The sequence below is a fragment of the Culex pipiens genome, chromosome 3 (assembly GCF_016801865.2).
Source record: "Culex pipiens pallens isolate TS chromosome 3, TS_CPP_V2, whole genome shotgun sequence".
NCBI lineage: Eukaryota > Metazoa > Arthropoda > Insecta > Diptera > Culicidae > Culex > Culex pipiens.
In genome coordinates this window covers 50,788,052-50,809,891 of record NC_068939.1, presented here as the reverse complement: position 1 = coordinate 50,809,891, position 21,840 = coordinate 50,788,052, and the positions used below count along the sequence as shown (strand labels likewise).

Sequence of the window (21,840 nt, the reverse complement as noted above, 5' to 3'; positions counted from 1 at the left end):
TGGTTTGACTTCTCAGAGTGTGCGACCTTGGATGAATTTTTTAAAGTTATTTTGTATTAGAAAGTTTGTGCCAAATTTGAGGCATTGCAACTCACAATCATAGTGTTTCCGATTCATTTGAATTTGAATTAGAGTGTCCAATTTTCCGTCCCGGGAAAAAAATTCCCGGGAATTCCCGGGATTTCTCGAAAAAAAAAATGTTTCCCGGAAGTGTACATTTTCTTAAATTTGTGAAACGGTTTTTTTTGAAAATGCTCCGAAAAAAAAATGAACAAACTCAACATGATTTTGTTCAATTTAATGTATTGTTTGGTTTATATATAATTAATCACACGGAAAGGGGATCCATCGCCAAATCGCGATAAAGTTCGCTAAAACTAGCGAAAAATGTCGCTAATTTCTCAGCCTGCACAAAAATTACCTAGAATCGCTAATTTTTTTCGCTGGTTTGGAAACCGATGAAATTCTACCAAACCAGTGAAAAAATCCGCTGGTTCAGCGAATGTTTCCACTGGACCAGTGTTTTTTTGCACTGGATCAGCGTTTTTTATCACCGACGTTTGTTTTTTTGTTTTGGCGGCAGAAGCCTATGCCAAAATAAACCAGGTTGTACTTACTTGCCACAGCACAAACTGTTCCGCGGCCATGGTCAAGTTCCTCGCCTACGATTCTTGCTGCCACCTGCGACAATTTGTGCACTCATCTATGCAGCAGTACAAATACATCTCCAGCTTCACTGCACCGTATTTTTCTGCTGCGAGAACTTTATGGAAACGTGCTTCTTTTCATTGAAAAGAACCCTCACCTGTTGAGTATGTATTTTAATGCTGAACACTTGATGCAAAACTTTTTCATGCTTTTTTGTTTTGAAAAAACCCCTAAAGCAATTCGATTGCCACAAATCGCTTCCAAACGTGAACAATAACAAACATTTATGACGGCTGTCGGAAGGATGTGTATCAAACCAGCGAAAACTTTCGCTGGAAAAGAAACCGTTTCGGAAATAACAAACCAGCGAAACCAAGTTGCTGGATTTGATTTCGCGCAGCCACCTTTTTCAGCGAAAAATTTAGCTGGTTTAGAGAAAAATTTCGCTGATATCAGCAAAAACAACCCAGCAAAATTCGGTCGCTGGTTTGGCGATCGATCCCCTTTCCGTGCAGATTATCAAAAATTATGGTATCAGAATTATTTCTGATAATATTAATTTTTGAAGCAACTGGGAATAGATCTGGCTTAATGAGTATTAAATTATTACAATTAGATAAGCTTAACAGATTGATGTTATTTCATCAAAACAATATTAATTCCTTACCTCCAAACTAAAATTGAGATTTTTTTACGTTTATGTTTACCATGATCAAATGAGATCAAATTTGTGCAAAAAGAATTAATTCAATTGGTTGAATACCTAGTACTAAAGAAATTACAATTTGAAGTAAAAGAATTATGGAGCACTGGTGCAACTACAGGTGTTAGAGTGTTAAATGTGAAGAAATAGAAGACTTTTTGTGGAACGATGTTTGTTTATCGTATAATTTAAATCATGTTGCATAATAATACAAAAAATACATTGAAAAATTACTTTCTATTGTTTGTTCTCAAAAAATGCAAAAATATCTTCAAAGCTTGATTCAAATATTTGAAAACATCGGGTTGGTTGGAGTAAAACCAACACTAAAAAGCTTGACCATTTGTTCAAGAGCTGAAACCAGTATTTGTCATGAAAAACATAATTTCTGCATGTTTTTTTTCTCAATTCAATAAAAGGGTTACCGTGGCAAGTTAAAAATTTCTCACCAAAAAATACCAAAATACATTTTGTTGTAGTTGAATGATTTTTTACATGCAGTCAAGCTGTTAATTGATCTTCACACTTTTTTAAACCACTGATGTTGATGTCCTATACAATTCTGTTGCATAATATTAATTAAAACCAAGATCATAACAATATTTAATAAATTTAAAATTGACTGAAAATTTCCCGTTTCCCGGGAAATTTGTAACCCCGGGAAATTGGACGCTCTAATTTGAATAGTATTTCCAATTTATTTGAATTTAAGCTGTTAAGCCGAAAAAAATAATCTTTAGGGACCATCCATAAACCACGTGGACACTTTAGGGGGAGGGGGGTATGGCGTATGGTCCACGCTCCATACAAAAAAGATTTTTTTTTGTATGGACAATTGTCCACGAGGTGGGGGGGGGGTCGAGATTACCAAAAAAGTGTCCACGTGGTTTATGGATGGTCCCTTAACTACCAGAATAAAAAGTTTTTTTTTAAATGATTGATAAAATTGCTGTTTTGAAAACCATTTTTGGAGTTAAAGTTTGTCAAATATGGTCAAATAATCTCATGAAAAAATAAATAAATATTATTTAAAACGGATTGTATCATTAAAATCATGATATTTTTTAGGTTAATAAACAGTAGATTCTGAAAAAAATTTTCAAAAAAAAATTGTTTTCGTAATTCGATTATCTAAAGATTCGAGTGCAAAAGTGATTTTCTCCGAGAACTTTTAAATATTTTTCTGGGCTTTAAATTTGCTTTACGTGTTCCGACACATTTTGTTGCGACTTAGGAGCTGTGTGTTTATATAAAAGTGAAGTAAGTGTAAGTGTTTACATAAAAAAGTGAAAAGCAGAAAAAAATACAAGAAAAGTATGAAAAACAGCAAATAAAAAATGTTGGAAATTGTGGAATATGGAAGTCCTAAACAAGATAAATGCATAATTACTACAAAAAATGAAGAAAAACAAAAAAAAAAACAAGAGATATTAAATTTTTTAAAAACAAAAGTTGCTTCAAATGATCCCGGGAAAAAAAAATTTGGAGTGAAATTTTGTGGATAAATTTTTTAATTTTTTTTATTCTACAATAGTTAACTCTTTTTTGATGATTACTGTTCTTTCCTTTTTTAAACAGTAACATACAGTCCAGACTCGATTATCCGAAGGCCTTGCCAAATTTCATTTCGGATAATCAAAACTTGGGATAATCGAATCACCTTTTTTTTGCTGTCTTTTCTCTGAATTTCGAGCTCAAAATAATTCAATCTTTTTAAACATGATTTTTTTTACTTTTATAACCATCTTTTTATACCAATTAAACATATCAAGCACATCTACACCCAAAGTTAAAGAACGAGAGGATAGTCCTCACGAAAAGAAACGAGAGGAAAGTGCTATTTTGCGAGAGTATAGTCCTCTCGCGTGTTCATTCGTTCATTGGAACAGTTCATCCTATTGAGTGGCTTATATGGGCAAATGACCGCCACTTAGTCACCGAACCATGGTGGCCCATACGGCAAAGGCACGGTTCAATATGCCGAAGGTCTTGGGTTCGAGTCTCGGTACCGGTACTTTTTTTTGATGGATGAACTTTTTTTGAAGATGAACCCATGAGTAAAGTACTCTCGGTAATTTCGGGATTTATCCTCTCAGTCCGCACACAGTACCATTTTACTACCGAATCGTGCTCTTTATCCTCTCGAATGCCGATGTCTAGTTCTGGGTGTAAACTACTCTAAAGAGATTAAGAATATTTAAAATGATGATGGATGATATTGAACTCGAATTTGATGTTAAAAGTAATAAAATAAAAAAATACGAAAAAAAAAAATGTTTTTGGTCATGATTCGATTATTTCGATTTCCCACACCCAAACGGCGGTCGCATGATTGTGTTGCATGGCGGCATGAAAGTATATCAGAATCTGCATGAAATCTGTCCTCGTGCATTTTTTGCGATATATGGGTATGACATTTTTGGCCGTTACCGACAATTATCGACATTAGCGACGGCTGATTGCACAAAAAAAAATCTTAACAGAACGAGGATTGAGCCATCAACTTCTTGGATGTTGATCTGAAACGCTACCACCACGCCATGGACAATGGCATGGATTATGAGGGACAGAGCACCAACATATTATTCTCTCTGGAGTGTTGCTCGGGGACGCGCCAGCATAGGGGGATGGCGTCGCTATTTTTAGACCACGTTTTCCACTTTTTCTCATCGAAACCGACTACTTTATCGTCTTCATTTTGCTGGGCGAGATAGGCTGCCTTCTATTTTTAGACGATGAATCAGCACTTTTCCACTCTTGCACTTAAAAAAACCAGGTGGCAGCACGATGTAACGCCACGTCCCTATGTTTACACGCGGGCAAAAATGAGCTATGAGCTTGCTGCAAAAACTGTTATAAAATGTAACGTTTTCTGCAGCAAATCCACTGTTGCAGATTTTGATATATATTTTTCCTTTGGGTGTATACAAACCTTCGGATCATCGAGGCTTTGGATAATCGAGTCTGAACTGTATTGTTTTAATCTTTTAGGTGGCATTTTGACTATGACGTTAGAAAAAGATACATTTTAACTTCAAACAAAGGAAACAGTTCAAAATTCCAAAATTAATATTATTATGTGTATTCTATGCAAATTCCAGAAGATTAGTGACTGCCTATACGTGTTCTTTGTAAACAATTGTAAATGTCAAAACACGCGACTTCCGAAAGGTTAATCATATAAACAAATAAACATTAAAATCAATGATGATTAAAAAAAAAAGTTTCAATGTTTGTCAAATGCTTGAAAAAAAAAAAGAAATACAACTTAAAAAACATTTCTGGCCTATAGCTGGCCTTTAAAATGTTTTAAAAGGTAAACTGATTTTTGAAATCTTCAAAGAGAAAATTTCAGTCAGATTATAAACAAATGTGAGAAGTAACCGTTCCTGTTAATTTCTTTTATTCCCTACATAATTTCAAGAATAAACTCAAGTCAAATCAAAACCTAAAAGAGTATATTCGAGTAACTAATCCAATATCTGTAGGCCGGTTACGAAATTATTCTAAAATATAAACAGTATCAAATTGAGTAAAAAAAGGTTAAACTTTTTTCGGATTTTCGGTGCTGAAAGTTGTTTTGTTTCAAAATTGCAGAGATCCTGATGACTAAATTTGGAGCACTTTGGGCATAAGTCTATTTAAAGTTCAATTGGTATCAAAAATGTTAATAAAAGCTACAAATTCAAGTTAAAAAAGATGTTACAATTGTAAAGTGAGATTTGACATATTAAATTAGAATCTCTCTCTTATATTTGATTTGCCTTTTAATTAAAGTAATACATTTTAATTATTTATTGAATTCAGCCTAATTCACATGGAAATCCATTCCATAAATGTGCTACACAGTATTCCAAGTAACTTTTTTTTCCTGTCGTTATCCTAACAGTACGCACACGCATTCCCAAAAGATAAACAAATCCTCATTCCACCGAACTTTCCCAAAAAAAAAAAATAACCAAGAGCAAGGACACCGCGAGAGTGAGATAGCTCTCGAGCCAAATTACGCACCCAAACGGTATTTGGTGTATTCGCTCGCCGCACGCACACTCACGCACGACCAAATAAATCAATATTTTTGGGTGCGTGTGCGAACGAGGAAAAACACCAGAAAAAGCCCAAGAAGAAACCCAGCGCGCCAAAAACTTGTGCGTGTGTGTGTGGAAAACACAGCAAGCCGTGCGTTTTGTTTGTATTTGCGTATGTTCTGGTGTGAAAAGCGAAAGTGAAAGAGGCCTGCTGTGTTTGTGTGTGTGTGTGTGTGTGTGCGCGTTCTGGATTTTCAAAGCCCGGCCTTGGACCAAAACAAACGAAACGGAAAGATAAACAAGGGCGACGGCGCGTGGAAATTTCGGAAAGGGGAGGGTGGGGTGGAAAAAGCAGGAAAAATCTCCAGGTATTTCCGGGGAAATTTTTTGGCCTGGGTGAAGGCGTTGAATAAGGTTTGTTTTAACTGAGGATGGATTTAAGTTTGATATTTTTTTTAGATAAGAATTCCGATTATTTAAACTTTTTTATAAAATTTCCAAATCAGATCGAATAAGCTCCTTAAATATGGAGCTCCAATGAAATAATCATACCTTTTGTATAACTTTAATTGGAAGTGGCACAATCTGTTACAGCCAACAACACCACCCACCATATTAATTGTTTCGAAAACACAAACATTTCACTTATGTTGAACGATGAAAGGTTGCTCTGACTCCCCCGCAGAAAGGGTTCAATGGAACGATTTCCACTTAATTTGTTCTCAACATTCCAATTAATTGCTTCGAGAACAAACCTTTTGTGTATCGTAGCTACACAGAATAAAAAAAAATGTGAGAATAAAAAGTTTCAAAATATTTCCGAAAATTACATAAAAGTTACGTAAAATTGAAAGGTGAAAAAAAATCAAGTCAATGTTAACAAAAATCACAACATTTTCAACAGTGCCCATACGAACACAATCTCAGCGGAAGGCATTATTGATTTTCCACCAAAAACCAAATTCTGTTCCGTTGGGTTGTTTGGTGGCATTGCTCAGGTATCCCGCAAACCACGCCACGCGACCACCAGCACACATCATCATCATCATCATCACAGTCAGTAGGTCAATTTTCCCACCCACAAGTAAATTAATTTCATTCTGATGGATTCGGGGAAAACCCTTTCGCTGGAAATGTGTACGTTGGATGTGGGCGGCCCACGCCAAGTTCAGACTGAAAATTTGAAAATTCTCGTAAAAATCTTCTAAAACTAATTACTGATTAATGTTTTATAGGAAAAGTTTATCAACAACTTAACAAGAAACATTACTTTTCATTTAGATTGTATGCAATAAATCGGCAAACCTGTAGAAAAAAGTTACATGTCATTCAATGTAATTTTACTAGTTATCACAAACAAGAACCCTCCAAATTTAAGCTTCTCGTTCATTATTCATTGTATTCTTGGAAGTAAGTAATAAATCAATGAGTTGAACACACACACTTGTTGGAGTTCGTAAGCTGTACATATGGAAAGACATACTCAACCCACCCACACGCATACGCCCACAATCACGTAATTCGGATGAAATTAATTTCATTTTGTTACCAGGGAAATTAAAAGCAAATAAAACTTTTCCTCCCCATTCGGTGATTTTCCCCGGAGTCTTTCGGTCCGTCCAAGTGGGCTGCGGCAAGTGTGGATGGTTGCCGGTGGGTGGACAACTCAAACGGATTGCTTGGATGGTTCTTGTTATCAAGGGGAGGAAGGATTGTCATAGGATTGGCTTGTTGATAAAAGTTTAGATGAGAAAATGTAAAAAAATAATAATTTTCAGTATAAATATAAATTAATAGAATAAAAAAATTATTTGAATGTATTTTTTTTTTCAATAAGGCAAATATAAAAGTATGAAAATTGAAATTACAAGCCATGGTTTCAACATTTTAATCAAAAAAGTGTTTTAAAATGCATTGTACACCTGTCCACTTGTTTTGCCATTATTAGTTTCCTAAATATCTAAGTATTGATAAAAGTTTTATTTTTTGCGAAAAATATTTTTTTGAGATGCTGTACATTGGAATTTCATAAAAATTCAAAACATTTTTAAACAAGCCCCAACATGCTAAATGCTGAAACATTTATTTTAGATTTTTTTTCAGTTGATTAGATTTCTATTATCATTGAAGCTTTGCAGTTTTTTTTTGGAAAAATATTATTTTGCCCCCTGACTTTTCAGAAAAAAAATTGAAGGGGGGAGGGGGGGGGGGGTGACATAAACTTCGGCGTTTTTTTATACAAATCTTTTTTTTTGATTTTGATTTTTTTGTTTTAAATTAAGGCCGATGCAAATATTAAAAAAAGTTTTTGTCCCTCGGCCCTGGCCGAGGTCAAGGGGGGGGGGGGAGGGGGGCAAAAAAATAAAAAAATATAAAAATTTTAATAACAAGCCATAATCTTCACATTTAAATGAAAAAAATTGTTTTAAAATGCATTTTACACTAGTTCAGTTGTTTTGCAATCATTAGTTTTCAAAAAATCTAAGATCTCACAAAAACAAAAATTGTATCGAAAAAAAAGATTTTGCATCGAAAATTTTCAAAAAATCTTAAGATTTTTTAATAAATCCAAACATGCTAAAAATGATTTTAAACGCAGGAGAATGTATTTTAATTTGATTTCAGCTGGTTGCACTTGAATTTTCATTGAAATGTTGAAGTTTATTGTAAAAATATTTTTTTTGCCCCCTGATTTTTCGGGCCAATTTTGAAGGGGGGGGGGGGGGGGGTGACAAAAACTTTTAAAAATATTTCTACCAGCCTAAATGGGGCACTTTAAACTTCTTATAAATTTTGAAGTATTGGGGCAACAGATTACAATTTGATTTTCAATATTTATTTTTTTACTTTTAAAAGTTTTATTCTAAATTGAGGAAAAATTACATCATAAAAGAGGTAATAATTAATCAACCTTCTAAAATGTTTTACCTGTGTAGGCGAATCATTGATTTTTTAAACCAATATTTCGAGCTTCCCTTTTGTGTAACATAAGCAACATTAAAAGTATTTGAATGATAATCCTTGCTTTGTCCTTGCATTGGGGCAAGAAAAATAAAAGAAATTAATAGAAATTCCAAAGGTTGGAAATTCCCGGAATCTACTGAAAATCACGGAGTCCGGAAATTTTAAATGAAATTTTAGTTTTTACGATTCATCAAAACTTTGAACCAATTTGATTGCATTGGTGCAAGAAAAATAAAATAAATAAAAACTATTTTAAGAAATTTCGGAATTCCCGGAATCTACACAAAATTCCCGGAAACCGGGAAAATTTCCGGGATTTTTAAATTTGGGATAATTAATCAGATATTAAAGTTTGTTAAATAAAAAAAGTGAAAGACATATTTTTAAGGCGATTTTAAATAAAAGAAAATTTGCACAAAAATTTCCACCGTTCCTACTTACGCCAAGGAATTTATGTATTTTTGTACGTAACCAAACAAGAGTACAGAGCACAGAGATCAAACACGACCGGGTTGTGTGGCCCCCAACTTTTTGACCTTTGATCCCTTTTAACCCTCGCGCGCGCCTTCATCGTCTCGTGGTTTATCCAAAAGGGACATAACGAAATTAGGGAGGGGGTGGACGGGGAGGCATTTTTTCCCACCTGTCCTCCTGGGTATGTTTTGGAATGTTGAAGCTGGAAATATGCGTGCGCGTGTGAGTGTGATGATTTTTTTTGGGTACTTTTAAGGTTGGTAACTTTTCAAAAGAGTGTAACTTGAGATTATGGAAAGCGTTGTTTTTACTTCTATTGAAAGAATTTTCAAAACTAGCGTCCCATTGCTTTTCGCGAATTTTACCTCCCCGAAAGCGTAAAATTGCACACACTCCCACAAACAAACGCAACATTGAGTAAGTCATGTATTTGCGCTCTCCCGTGCTTCCTCTCACTCTCACAACCCGAGAAAGCTGAGAGCGGCATCCTTTGGCGAAGCCACCACCAGTCAAGTTCGTGGTGGTGGTGGTAGTAGTGGTGCCCTTCCTAAAGAGCAATTTGAGATGTAGTTGCGCATTTTCTTCACGCCTTTGCCGTTTTGCACACACTACACCCTACTTTGAGGTTATGTCACTTTGCAAAGGGATGCTGGGATTTTGGAACATATTTTGGTCCCCGCCAGACGGTTTGCAGCGATTCGGGGATTTTTCGGGGTTTGGATGAGTTTGGTTGGACGATTTGGATCAGATTTTGGGCTTCTTTTCCGCTTGCTCTGTGAGATTATGCTTGGAGAAATGTTGCATCAAATTTTGTGTAATTTTTTGGAAGTATCATCCAAGTAGGCTTTCTGGGAATCCAAATTTTAAATTTTTCAAACATTCAACACTCAAAACTATCATTTTCTTACAACATTTACTAGAAACTAACCTTTTCTGTTACAAAAAAGAACACACACCAATTGTTAAACGGCACTGTTATCAACATTCACTGGCTTGTGGCAGCCTCTAAATTACAACCGTTCGCTTGGGCTCGAAAGAGTAGGATCTTCTAGTTTCGCACACACACATACATACACAAAAGAGACAGAGAGCAAAGGATGCTGCGAGAGAGAGATTTGCACACAGCATCCTACGCGCTCTCTCCCTTTTTCTAAAGGGCGCTATCAGAAGTTCTCTCACAAAACGGAATGTCAATGCCAGAGAAAGAGTGAAAACTATCTCACAAACACCAACAATAGACACTTTTGTTGTGATTCCTGGACACTATTGTTGCTCTGGTGTAATGTGTCGTGTCGTGAGCGAGAGTGTGGACCCAAATCAACAATAACAACAATTATCGTTATCGAAAATGAACCCTCTTCTTCTTTTGGGGGGGCGAACCGGCAAGAATACGGGGAGGAAATTGGGCTATTTCTGGAAGTCGCCACCACCAACACAATGGAAGAGTCGTCGAAAGAAGGAAGTGCCAAATTTACATTTTCGGGGCCAAATTTTACGAGCGGGCTATTTGTAGCGACATTATGATCAGCATCTCCCCTAAAAGAGAGAGAGAGTGGTCGAGGGGGGTGATAATGGCTTATCGATAGTGTTTTTCAGGGATGCTTTGATTTTTCGATGGGGGAGGGGTAGTGTTGCTCGGGGGTGGGGTCAGTAAATGGTTTTTGGGACCACCGCAAAAGGTGAACGCGCGCCCGCTAAAATTAGCTCGTAAATTTTAGGCTAAACGGGGTGTCCCCGCGGAGGTTCGACAGTGTTGCCAGTGGAACGCAACAGGTTTACGGAAGAGGCAGTTTGGGGATGTTTTGAGAGGGGGGAGAGGGATCTCTATCTGGGATTAATTTTTGGTCCTGCTTTGGTGTGGTTTTGTTTGTGGAATGGGTGTGAGATGTAAAGTGTGGGAATTTTGGACATTCTGTGAACACTTTTTGTTTATTTTTTTTTCGATTTCAAGTAATTTTGTTGACTTTGAACAAAAAAATGGCTTGGTTTGGAAACAGAAAAAATTGAGTCTTTTTAATTTATTTATTTTTTAATTTGGAAATCAAGAAATATTGAAATTTGATCTGTTTGAAAAACCTATTTTACCTCAGTTTTTTTTTCTGAAAAAAAACTTTCATGAAAACTTGTGGATTTACTTTCATTCATCATGTGTAATTTTTCTCTTGATCATGAGGCTAGTTTGGGTTTAAATTAAAAGTTTTTTTGCACTAATATTGTTTTTTCTTTTTACTTTTTCTAGTCACAAAGAAAAACAAGAGCCAAAATAAGGCATCTAACATTTGATTTTCGTGATTCGATTATCCGGAAAAAATACAAAAATACTTCATAATAATATAAATATTTCTTTGAAAAAAAAACATAACTTTATATTGCAAGTTCATTCTATTGCAAAATTTTACAGAAATCTGTGTCCTATACAACAGTAGTTTATGCAACAAGTTGCAAAAGAGGATTTTTTTTAGCACGAGTCGTACATTTACCCAACGAGTTTCACCGAGTTGGATAAATACGACGGGTGGCGAAAAATCAAGTTTTGCAACGAGTTACTTACAATTTTTTTTGCAATTCCGAAAAACACCATTTTAACAGAACTATAGGTCAAATATCCATGCATTGGTCAATGAATCGTTTAAATCAAAAAAATGTTGAAAAGTACAACTTTTCCTAACAAGTGCTGAAAAGTTCTACTTTTCAGCATTTATTTCAGTGCTGAAAAGTAGAACTTTTCAGCATTTGTTTGGAAAAGGGTTACTATTCGATTCTGTTATTTTTGGTAGAGAAATGACAGGAAAAGTAAGTAGTTTCACGACAGAATTTCAAAAATATTCTTTTATGTCAGAAAATTACAAAATTAGACATAAAAACAAACATTGAAAAAGATTTAATGGGATTAGGCCGATGTAAACATTTTTTATAGTTTAGTACGCCCCCTACAAAAAATCCCCGATAATCAGGGCTCAGAAAAATATTATTTCAAAAACAAACAAAAAATGCAATGGAAATAGAAGTGTAACAAACTAGAAACCATGAAATCCAACGAATAAAAAAAACATTTCAGGTGGCCACTCAAATTCACGACCTTTTCCCTACTTTCCAGAACCTTAAATAGTCAGTAATATACGAATAAATTCATAAAAGTATCAAATTTTAGTTGAAATAGAAACTTAAAACTTATTTAAAAAGTACTTCCAAAATGGAAGAATTCAATAAATGATTGAAAGCTTTACATTAACGTCAGTAAAAATTTGTATTATCCAATGTCACCCCAGCAGACGGAACATAATGTTTGAATTTTCATTTGAAAAATAAAATAACTTAAATAAAAACATGAATGCAGTTATTATTATATTTTAAAAAGTCAAACATTTTAGGAAAATTTGTTTTGAGCAAGTTTCATTTCAAATTTTGTTTTTTATTTTATAAATCAGTGTTGATTTACTGAGTTGACTGTAGACATCTTTTATTTTTTTTATTCAATTTTTTTGTTAAGCTAAGTCCAAAAGACATTTTTCAATTCATAGAAAATATCATGAAAATTTGTGTAAAATTATGTCAACATAACCTTTTTACACGCAAAAGAAATAAAATATTAAATTTTAAGATAAATGCTTAAAACTAATTAAGGATAATTGATTTATAAATTGTACAACATGGTTTAAAATTCTTAAAAAGCTTTTTGACAGAAAATCTAAAATTACCGTTTTTTCTTTTATTTTGGCAAATTGCCTTCTTTTTTTCTTTTCCCCGACTTTTCCGATTTCTCGAATGTGATCATCTAGAAAATTTTGTGAATACTAAAAGTACTTTTGAAAATAAAACTGTACTTGAGACTGTATTTTTTTAAATAAAAATGAAAATAAGCAAATATGCCAGACAACGATGCCAGATTATGTTATGGGAAATCTGTGTTTTCTTAAAAATAAATCTGTATTTTATCTGTATCATTCCAAATTCGAAGCCACAGAACATTTTTTTGAATTTTAAACAGCAGATTTAAGCTTTTTAATTATACTTAAGCATAATTCAATAACTAAATTCTTGAAATTTTTAAATTAAATCATTTAAAAAAAAATCTGTACAAACAGATATTTGTGATTTTTGGAATCGAAAAATCTGTATAATACAGATTTATCTGTACATCTGGCATGGTTGGTTGCAGAGTAAAAAAGGCCAAAAAAATCTTTATTCAAATTTGAGGCATCCTTAATGTTGTATTACTGATTAAAGTTTGAAAGATTTTTAGCAATGGAGATTCGAGTGGTAGAAATGACAGTTCCCCCATAAGCAATACATTGTAGAAAAAAGCAAAAACTGCTCGAATGGAAAAACTCCATTCAAAAGATCCATTTAGCCTGATACAAGACTTCTCATACTTTTCAACGTAATTTTACAATTACAAAGTATGTTTGAATCTGTTTAGCATTGCCTACTCTTATTTTTTCAATGAAACAATTAAATTTTTGCATCAATTTATGTTTTTGATCTCTGACTTTTCTAAATATTTTTTAAGGAAGAAGATAAAATATTTGTCATGTCCTAAGCACATTTTGATATTTAAAAATCTTTAAAATGTCTTGTAACTGTACAATAAACGTTCAATCTTGCCAAAATAACGGTTCAAACTCAGCTGAAATGGCATTTGGTGCTTACAACAATTCGTCCAATAAATATGCTAATTGGCTCAATGCAAATTTTGCCTTCCATTTTCCGGCGAATGCCTGCGAGAATCCTTTCGCGATCCCTTCCCCGGGGGAGTTACAAATCGTCCCCGGAAAAAAACAATGACATAAAATATTAACACTCAAGCCAGCACCACCAGCATGCTGCTGGAATTTATTTCCGTTCCAGGAATGTGTTTTCCATATATCGGGGATCCGCGGACTCTCAATCGTTTCACACAAGATCCAGCAGTCCTTCTTTTTGGGAGGCAAATATTTCCTTGCATACATCGTGCAAAGTATGATTCTGCTACTGTTTTATTAATTCGCTCCCTTTTTGCTGCTCGTGCCCGAAATTTCTTCACTGTTCAATAATTCATTTTTATTTCCAGCAACATTTTCCAACAAAACCACTCACACTTACAGTCTCAAACCTTGTAACGGGAGGAAAGTTACAACAACATTCGTGTAACTCTCCCGTCTGAAGCATCTCTGGTGGTGTGCGCGAGAGGGAAGATCTTCCTCTCCCTTTCTCTCTCTCTGTTATTGTTGGTGCTGTTATCAGTAGCACGCACACTAGCAAAGTTACTTTCTCTCTTTTCCTTCTGTGTCCACAAACCCACATTTGTAGTGGTGTCCGTTATCAGTGTACAAACAGAGTGCAGGAATGTCCTTTTCACCACCACCCTAATCGGATTTGACTTCTCTTTCGTTCCTCCCTTTCAAACGGGGAGGCATGTTTTCTTTTCGGAGCATTTCTTCTTCTTATTTTCAATCGTTACATAAGTCCTTACAACACACACATGTTCGCAAAAGTTGTAACCGAAATGGGAGGAAAACTAAGCACTACTGTCGTCGTGTTTGTGAGTATGTCTGTGTGTGTGTTGTTGTTTGGGTGTGACCCCTCGACGCAAAATTGGACGGAAACCGGGGGGTGTTTTGGGGCTGCCCATGAAGATGATTTATGGGAACGGGTGCCGGAGCGAGACCCCGGCGGTGTAAGTGCAAGTCACAGGACGACCCTGAGCTGAGTCCGGTACGGTTGATGAGGTAGGGGGGAAAGGAGCACACTTTTCGGGGGGAGAAAAAAAAGGAAACGATTCACCAATACTAGGGCGATATTTGCTAAATTCGATTACGGGATGCAGGGTTGAAGCTCCAAGTTTTAACTTCAACATAGAAAATCTAACTTAATTCACCATGAAATTATTTTAATTTTAATTAATAACTTTTTTCAGAAAATATATCAATATGACCATAAAATGAGACAGGGTTGCCAGATCTTCAAACTTTTAGAATCGTTGAAAAGCTCTTATGAACCTTACCTACGATAGGTCGAATGGTAGACCCGGATATTCTTTACACACCGAAAAGTGAGATCAGGCTTCAAAAAAATGACATAAATATTACTAAAATGGTCATAACATGAGACAGGGTTGCCAGGCATTCCATTTTAAGATGGTGTTGATCTGTCGCATGATGGATCTAGACATAGTTCACACACATAAGTAAGATCCGGCTTCCAAAAAGTACAAAGATAACATAAATAAGTGACAATAACTTGAGACAAGGATGCCTGGATCATTAAAAAATTCAAAAGCGTTCTAACGGGACTTCAAACCGGATCGATTAAAGCCTACCGAGATCAAACCGGAAAAGTTGGTAAAAATTAGAATAGTCCTAGGAAGGCAAAATAATAAATTTTGTACAGTTTGGCTCAAATGTCTGTAAACTATTCCAAGTCAAAATCACACAAAAATCTAGATTTGATAACATAAGATTAAACTATTCAACAAAGAACACGTCTAAAAAAATAACCAAAAAATGCACATTTTTTTTAAATTATTGTTACGATAAAAAAACAAAATATTGAAATCCTTGAAAAATTATCAACTAAACTAAACTTGGTGACATTGAAATTGTTGTCGAAATAGAAGAAAGCAATTTTTGAAAAATAAGGGTGGTTCACGTTTGAGGTGTTTTAGAACGGCTCCTGTATTAGAAATTTTGGCCTTTTTCAAAATCACAAAAGAAATTGGTCATTCCAGGTCAACTGAGTACACTTTTGGATTCGACCTTCACCGATTTGGACCAAACTTGGAGGCAACGTTCATCTATCGATAGTTATCAGAAATCTCAAGTTTGGAGGAGATTGAACCACCCTCTATTTTTGGCAAAGCCCTCTTTTTTGACGATTTTCTATTTTTTTTTCTTTTAATAATAACTGTGCAACTATTTGAGCAAAAGACTTTCTACATGTTTCAATTCATAGAAAATTGTCCAAGAAATTCGATAAATATAAAATGTTAACCTTTAAACGCCCCCTAATATTATATTTTAACGTTTTAAGTTAAAATTTTCACTTTTGACTAATTCCTTATATTTTTTTATTTTATCACCATTGTGTTCCCCGTACAATGTTACATAATAACCAATGTAAACCTCAAACCAAAATGAACTATTGGCGAAAAACAGCGATTTTACCGAAAAAAGTTCGATTTAGTGTATTTAGTTTAGTCCAATAAATTCAAATCCGAAATTATCACATATGAAAACCTAACTGTTTCTCGCCAATAGTACATTTTAGTTTGAGGTTAACATTGAATATTATGTAAAATTGTCCGAGCAACACGATGGTTATAAAATAAAAAAAAATATAAGGAATTACACAGCAAATAAAGTAGTAATCCAGCTGCGTGTAAAAGGCCTGGGTGTAAAATAAATGTTGCATTATTTTATGAAATTCTGTGTAATATTACATTCTGAAATATGTAGCCCATCAGTTTGGGAAACCTACTTGACCGAAATGTCAAGCTCATATATACGTTTATCCTTTCCATGTTTCATCGGTCTGATGGCCGAGCGGGCTAAGGCGCCAGTCCTTACTGTTGGTGCTGGGTTTGAATCCCGTCGGTTGCAACTTTTTTTGTGTTTACAAAAATTTTACATGCAGTGTGTAATATTAAGTGTCTTTTTTGACGAAGGTGATGTGCATGCTTTTGCATGCGATTTTACCATCGGATTTTTTGCTGTGTTGATCAAAAGTTATTTATCGAACTTAAAACGTTAAAATATAATATAAGGGGGCATTTAAGGGTTAAAATTTTATTTTTATCGAATTGGACAATTTTATATAAAATGCAACCTGTAGAAAGTCTTTTGCTCAAATAGTTGCAAAGTTATGAGTAAAAATAAAAAAAAGTTTTTTTCAGAAAATCGTCAAAAAAGAAGGCGGTGCCAAAAATAGAGAGATGGTTCAAACAGCTCCAAACTTAGGATTTCTGATAGCTATCGATAGATGAACGTTCCCTCCAAGTTTGGTCCAAATCGGTGAAGGTCGAGTCCAAAAGTGTACTCAGTTGACATGGAATGACCCACATTTTATCTCGTAATCTACAAACTATTAATCATCATCAGAGAAAACCGCCGATAATAAATTTTCCGAAATAAACTATTTACGGTAATATTTTGGAACCATATAATGTTGAAATAACTTGTATCGTTCTGAAACAAATTCGAGTTTTCCTCAGTTTCGATCATACGAAGTTCAATTTTTCGAAGATTTATAGTAACTTTTACATAAAATTCGAGTTCTGCAATCTCATTTTACATTGTTCAATGCTTGCCCCCGCCATCCGCCTGAAATGTACTAAAAACATATTGTTGATAAAAATACTGACCAAAAAACATTAAATTATTGATTGTCTACGAATTGCATCAAATCTTTTCACTAAAAGTGAAATTTGATAACTTTTCTAACACAATAAATATAATATTATTTTCAGTAGTTTTTAAAAATACATGTGACAAAAAATAAGCAGTTCAAGGAAGTTTATATAAAAAGTACTTATGATTAGTTTCAGCAACGACGGATGCAACCAACAGTCTTCAATGTATGAATTTAATCGAATCGATGTTTACCTGGAATGAGACAGAAGAAAAAGGAAAATTTAGTTGAATGAACAAGATTTGATTATCGAGAGTTAGACAAATTTTGATATCTTTGATTTTTGCTATATTACGTTTATCTAGATTATTGAGACAACTCGATTTTACTGGAGATTGACACTGGTGGAGATAAAACAATCCATCTTCACATCTAGGAAATTTGCCAACCTATAAAATTCTTAGAAAGATAAATTCCTCTCATGACTTTTCATCAATTTCAGCTCCCATGTAGGCAGCGGAAACCAAACAGCCGGAGATACAGTTGAACTTTGCCTAAGAAAACACCGCTGTAAATGTAAATAACGCAAAGCTCCGAAGCTTCCACGAACCTTGACCTTCTTTTGTGAGGCAGATTTTCCCGCCCGCAAAGATGATCTTTACCAAAAGCCAAACCCCACCCACACTCCTGAACCTGACTAAAAAGGCTGACATCTTGAAACCCATTTTCCTAGAACTCCCCACACACAAACAAATACCTTCCATACGTTCTGCTCTGTTTTCATTCAGGAAAATCCGAAACTGCAGACAGAAAAGAAGACTAGATTCACAGATCATTAAAGAAGGCTCGGAAGCCCCACCCTTAAAATTTTAATGTAATGTATGCAAAAAAGTTTTCGAAGATTTTCATATTAAGTTATCAATGTATTTATTGAAGAAACTCGTTCGTCATTTTTTTTCTTTATTTTAACAGCTAGTTTGTATTAAAGGAGTAGAGAAAGTGTTTTTTTTAACATTTTCTTGAATTGTTTAATTGTAATCCAATTTCGTGATAAACGTCGCTAAATTTAAAATATACTTAACTTGAATCAAATTTTTGAAAGCATAAATTTTTTTTAAAGAAATATCGATTTATCTAACCATAAGTATTATGTTTTCTGTATTTTATACTGAGAGAAATTTTAAACCGTCTGGATTTACATTTTCAGCTGTGTGATAATTGTGATGGTTTATCTAACATTTTTCATTTTTTCTAGCACAACATAAAACTCATAACTGGAATATTTGTTTTTCTTAAAATTTTATAAACAAACTTAAACAATGTTTTATTTTAATTGTTCTAAGCTATTGAAGCCATTTCATATTTTGCGAAGCTCCTGGTGCTCTCAAAAATAAATAATTTTAATGAAATACAAAAAAATATAATCGTTGAAATTTCAGCTTCTGAAGTGTCTCCATGGCAACAAAAAAAAATTACGTCGAATCTCAAGTTTACATCAACTGAGTTTACATGTGATTCATTTTTTCCGTGTCGAGTAAATTCACATTTTTTTTCTGTGTAGGCCTATAATAAATATATATTTGAAGAAAAAAAATCAGTGCCTGTGTTTAATTTTAATGTGTTAAAAAATTTAGATAAAATGTATTAAATTAATTTTTAACGCCAAAATATTCACTGGAAGAGTTGTTAATAATGCATATGTAACCATTTTTAAATGCATATGTAACCGTTAAAATTTTCCTCGATTGCATCAAACATTAAAACGAATCATGTTTAACTTTAATATTCCGACTAAACGCCATTTTCAAATTCATTACTCATTGTATTCTGAAAATTGGTCCAGAATTTGAGCAAAAATAAAATTTTAAAACATGACAAAAAAATTTAATCAGATCTCAATTCTAAAGATAATTTTTTAATAAAATTTTAATCTATATACATGTTTAATAATTTAGGATTGTAACCATTTATTAAAATCGATGTTTGTTCAAGCAATATCTTGACTCTAGGAACAAAATCCTGCACATTTTATGGTTTAGAAATTTTATATTTACGAAACCTTGCTAAATTAAAAATAAAGAAAACTTTATGTAAGAATTCATAAATTGATTAGTTTTATCCTGTAAATCTAATCTTAGTCTGCACTTGAATTCAAACATACCAATATTCGAAGCATCAAAAAAATAAGATTATTAAAACATAATTTATTGAAATGATTGAAAATTATTTTTTGAATATCTTTATTTAAAAATGATAAAAAATGTTTTTTTTATAATTTAAGGATTTTTTTAGTTGTAATTATTTTATATTTTTTTATGTATTTGATTTTTTTCATTTTTGGAATTTCTGATTTTTTTGAAATTATCATGTGTAATTATTATCTTAAATTTTTGTTTTAAAAGTAAAGAATACTTTATGTAAGAATTCTTAAATCAATTACATTTTTCCTGTAAATCAAATCTTAGTCTGAATTTTGCTACAAGAACCTGTAGTACGGAGACTCTTAAAACTCCATACAAAAAATCTCAAGGAACGGTCAAGAAAAGGTTTACGAAAAGACTTCTCTTAAGCGGTACGCAGCTGAAAAGGAACAGAAACAAAAAGCGTCGTTTGATATTTCTTCGGGAGCAATATGTGTTGATGAGATTTTGATTTGTTTATTTGGATGCGACTGAAAATAACGTTTGAAAATAATGTATTCGCTTAAATAATATTGAAGAATTGCCTCATGAAGCTGACTATCAAAACGCTGAATCTTAAAATGCTGAAATAAGGGAAAAGCCATTACAAAAATCACTTAATTTTCTGGTAAATATAAATTAATTTAGGAATACTAGAATTCAAACATAAAAATATTTAAAGCATCCAAAAATTAAGATTGAAAAAACATAATTTATTGGATTTTGAATAACTTAATTTTAAAATGATATTTTTTTTAGTTTAGGATTTCTTAAGTATCAATTATTTTATTAATTTTTCAGTTTTAGATTTTTTAATTTTTGGAATTTCAGATTTTTTGATATTATTCTGTTGAATTGTTATCTTAAATTTTTTATGTTTTTATTATTTTTATTTTTGATTTCTGGCATTTCTTTGTCTTATACCAAAAAAATTTAAATCAAAAATTATGAAAATTTAGAAATTTGAAAGTGTAAAATTTTTAAATCTTCAATTAGCCGTTGCGAATATTATTCTGAAGTTTATGTCACTAAACTCTGACCAAAGTTGAGAGGGTTACAAATCAAAACTACAAGCTATGGTTTTATTATTTTAAAAGTGTTCAAAACACACTTTAAATCAGTACAGTTGTTTTGCATCATTAGTTTTCAAAATATCTAGCTGATGGCGAAATCCTTTTTTCGTGAGAAAAAACTTTCCGCGGTTCCGCGACATGTTACAAAAATTCTAAATATTTTTAAACGAGCCCAAACATGTCGTATATGATTATCAAAGCAGGAAAAACATTTCAAATTTGTTTTCCGGACCGACCTGGTCGCTGGTCCTAAAAAGACTTAATCGAAATAAGTTATTTCCATTAAAATTGTGAAGCTATTTTTTTTTAAATATTGTATTTGCTCTCTGTTTTTTGGTCCATTTTGAAAAGGTGGCAACATAAACTTTGGAAAATATTTACAATTGATATTCAGAAATAAGAAATTATAAAAAAAATAATAAAGAAATTTTAAAATTTTCAAAATGCAAATTCTAATCTGTAAAATCCAAAAAATAGAAATTAAATAGTTTAAAAATGAATTATTGATCAGAAATTATATAATTTGAAAGTGATGTTTAATTAATTTAATTTCAGAGTTTTTGAATCCAAGCTTAAATTTTTTTAACGTTTTGAATATTTTTATCATTTTATTTCTTCCTTTAAAAATCGCAAGCTCATGCACAAAGTGAAAATTAGTTGATAATAAGTATTCACTTAGTTGATCTTCCGATTTTTGATATATTAAATAAAAATTGGAGATTGGCCACGGTGGAAACTAAAAAATGTGACCAAAAGAAAGCATTTTGGACGAGTGGTTTCGGAAAAAAGGTTTACGAAAAAGTAATAAAAAAATACACACAGATATTTCTCAAGCATTTTTCTCTAAGGTCTTAGATATGTAACTAACCATATTCTTAAAACCAAAACGATAAAATTAGAATTGTATTTCTGATAATAGTCAAAATTCACTCAAATGTTTTTCATATTAAATGCTTTCGTTTTTGAAAACAAAATCTAAATATTTTTGAGAAATTATGATAAATTTTGAAAAATGTAGAGAAAAAACATGTATTAACAGTTTAAAGGTTTTAATGCAAATAAAGGAGGGCTATTAATTTTACAATCCAAATTCGACTAGCCGAAGCCTCGATTATCCAAAGTTTCGATTATCCGAAGTTCGAAGGACTTCGGATAACCGAATCAGGAACAAATGAAATCGGCATGTTTTATTTGCTTGTTTTTAACATCAAATTCGGCATCTGTTTTTTTAATGGTCCAATACACCAAGTTTTTGCTTTTTGGGTGTTTTTTAATACCCCTGACGGTTTCAAAAGCACCCAAAAAGCAAAAACTGGAAATTTGGTTTATTAGACCTTTAAAAAAAACACCAGAAATATTTCTTGACCTCCATTTTGACCGCCACATTGAATCCAAAAATTCTAAATTATTTTATGGTTCTTCAGGGGTCATACTTAAGTTCTACA

General features: G+C 33.0%; 1 protein-coding gene across 4 annotated transcripts in view; it reads right to left on the bottom strand.

Annotated features, from left to right (window-relative positions):
- LOC120418512 (serine/threonine-protein phosphatase 4 regulatory subunit 1-like) overlaps positions 1–21,840 on the bottom strand; it is a 242,502-nt gene that overhangs the window by 24,250 nt on the left and 196,412 nt on the right. The gene's annotated exons all lie outside the window — the stretch shown is intronic.